Genomic DNA, 3248 nt, shown 5'->3' with positions numbered 1-3248 from the left:
GTGCAAATGCCAATAATACATGGAAAGACGCTCACATCGCTAGTCATTAAGGAAACGTAAGAAAAAAAACAAAATGAGATATTACACATCCACTTGAATGGCTACAATAAAAAAAAGAAGAAAATGGCAAGTGTTTTCTAAGGTATGGAGATATTGGAACCCTTACTCATGGTTGGTAGGAATGTCAAATGGTACAGCTACAGTGGAAAATGGTTTGGTGGTTCCTCAACAGGTTAATCATGAGACTATCACATGATACAGCTGTCTCATTTCTAGGCATATACCTAAAAGAAGAAAACATGTCACACAAAAATGTGTACATAATGTTCATAGCAATATTACTGATTTTAGACCATAGACACACTCAAACATTCATCAACTGGTGAATGGATAAACAAAATGTGAGATGTCCTTAAAAGGGAAAATTGTTCAAACAGATGGGACTGAATTACTGATACATGCTCTGCAACTTAGCTAAAACCTAAAACCTTATGCTAAATGACAGAATTCAAGTGTCCAAGGGCTACAATGAATGACCAGTTTGTCACTTTACAAGTCAATGAAATATATGAAATATCTAGAATAAGCAAATCCATAGAGGCAGAAAGGAATTTAGAGGCTGCCAAGAGCTGGGGTTTGAGGAGAATGAAGATCAACTACTTAATGCGTATGGAGTTTCTTTTTGGAGTAATGAAAGTTTGTATATATATTATTTTTTTGTGATACTGAGGTTTGAACTCAGGGCCTCATGCTAGACAGATGGAAAGTATTTTGAAATTATATAGCGATAAACATTTTGATTATGTTAAAAGCCATTGAATTGCACATTTTAAAGTGATTTAAAAAACTGACTTCAGAAGGTCAATGTAACCTTGGTGAAACCAAGGGTCCTTTGGCACAATTATGACATTTGTTCATTCATTTAATAAGTGTCTAAAGAGCATCTTCAATGTGCTAGGTAGTGTAACATTCACTAATAAGATTAAATCATATGCAAAAAGCTTGTGTCTAGAGGTAGAAATGGACTATTAAATAATTAAGGTGCATGTGGTATGACAAAATTGAGTAAAATTTGATCTGAAAGCACAGAAAGAAAATAAGAATCACTTTGGGGTGGGTGAGGCGTTCTATGTGGAATTTAGCTTTGATTTTGAAGGAAAACAGTTTGCCAAGTGCAAGAGAAGACAAAGAATGGACTAGCAGTGTGGAAAACATGCACAAAGCCAAATATAAAAGAACAAACTGTGCTCTAAGAGTGAACTTCCAGCCACTGTGCATGTTTTGAAGACTTGTGGAGTCAGAGTCCACCCAGTCTAAACTAAACCAGGACAAATCAGGGCCTCTCAACAGACCTCAAAGGGGGAGGGGATTTTAAGTCTTGTTAGCGCTTACCAAACTCCTCTTAACATGTTTAAGGCTAAGACAACCTACTCAAGTCATAGACTACATACAATACACTACTCCCCAGAGTGAAATATAACAATGACATTAAAGTTGGAAATGAAGCTTAAATTCGTAAGTGACAATGGCCACAAAACAGATGCTTTGATTGCTTTAATCTTTTCCATACTCTAGCATTAGCTATCAGCTTCTGCATTCCAGAGCCTGTGGAGACATTGGTCACTCGTAGCCGACATGCTCTAGTTTATGCCTGACCACCTTCCTCAGGGTTGGGCCATTCACCATACTTCTCTTCAGGGAGTCCATTCACTCAGAACCCACAGTGCTCATTCCTCTTTTCTACAAGGGAGCCTCATTATCAGAGTATTTACTATTGCAGTACCCATAGTTACAAGTTGGGAAGCAAAGGTCATCCCAAGGTGAAATGCTCACTAACTGACAGATCCTTATGAAGCTGGTCTCCACTCACACCTTCCCACAGCTCACTGCTGGCATCTGCTCCCACCTGTCATCGGTGTCAGATGTCCTCACTCCATTGCCATGCCAACAGATTGCAAAGTGAAATTGCCCAAATTACAACAAAGGCAGGATTTCACCAAGATAATGAAAGCAGTGTACAGGGGTGATACAATAGTTATTAGAAAGCCTCTAAGAAATGAGGGAGGATCTGGCAGTTTGGTTGCAAGTGAAGAAAAGAACATTAACAAAGATAGCACAGGTGGAGGATTCAAAAGGAGAGGATTGGAAATTGAAAGGGTTAGGAGAGGTCATGGAGAAAAGTAAAGAGGCTTTTGACCGTGTTGCAAGATTTGGCTTCTTTAAAATCTCACTGTAAAGGTCAAGTGAAAAGTGATGGATGCCATTTTTGTTATCTACAATTTTTTCTTCAGAAAAAAGTGCATCAAAAACAAGTCTTTATTTTCCCTCCTTTTAGCTGGCCAACAAAAAATATGGAATGCTTCATGAGTTTGTATATCATTCTTGCACAGGAGCCATGCTGATCTTCTCTAATTTTATTTTATTTGAGTTTAAAAGTAATATTAAATTTATTAATGAAAACTCAAAACCTTGGTTAATTTAGCCTTAAAAGTTCAAATTGTAAGCAAATAATTCTATTTATAAATATACTCATATAAAATTATTATTAGGTTTAATAAGGGGATCTTTTATTTTTAAATTTATTTTAATTTAAAAATTATTTTTAGGAAGCATTAGTAGTACAAGGGAGTTTCACTGTGAAAATTGCATAGATGCATACAGTGAACTTTGAACAAATTTGCCCCTCCATTATATTCCTTTAGTCCCTTCTTCCTCTCCCCATCTTCAGCAGCATTTGGTGGGTTTCATTCTGCTATCCTCTCTGTCCAATTTTAGATGTGTTATTACAGCAAGTCCCCAAACAAGTCTTTATTTTTCTTTCATAAGTGTTAGTCCATATTTGTAATTATAATCAAAATGTGGTTAATGTAAAGTAAAATAAAGTAACTATCATAAATGTTAGCTCTTTTTATGATTAAACCTTAATCCATACTCTCCTTTCTTCCCATTACCTATTGTAAAATGTTGCTTCCTACTTAAGTGGTGATTTCAACTGGCTTAAACATTCTATGTTCATTTTTGTATAGAAAGTATGTCAATCATGCAAGAAATACGTTTACCTGTTCAGACTCAAAGAATGGACTCAGACACATGGAGTACAGAGAGAGTGAGGCTTTAATGGCAATCTTGGAAGGTTGAGTGCCGGGCAAACAGAGACCTCAGAAGCTGTTACAATAAGCATTATATTGTCTAGTGCACAAGTCCCTCCCTGGGATCCTCATTGACTGAGAACTATGGGGTTTACATTT

The 3248-nt window shown here is 36.5% G+C and overlaps 1 pseudogene; it reads right to left on the bottom strand.

Annotated features, from left to right (window-relative positions):
* Positions 1-2345: 2345 nt before the first annotated feature.
* LOC141418672 (U6 spliceosomal RNA) lies at positions 2346-2446 on the bottom strand (annotated as a pseudogene).
* Positions 2447-3248: the final 802 nt, after the last annotated feature.

The sequence above is a fragment of the Castor canadensis genome, chromosome 17 (genome assembly GCF_047511655.1).
Source record: "Castor canadensis chromosome 17, mCasCan1.hap1v2, whole genome shotgun sequence".
In the NCBI taxonomy this organism is placed as follows: Eukaryota; Metazoa; Chordata; class Mammalia; order Rodentia; family Castoridae; genus Castor; species Castor canadensis.
Note: the sequence above shows the minus strand (reverse complement) of the source record. Positions and strands in the feature narration are given on the sequence as shown.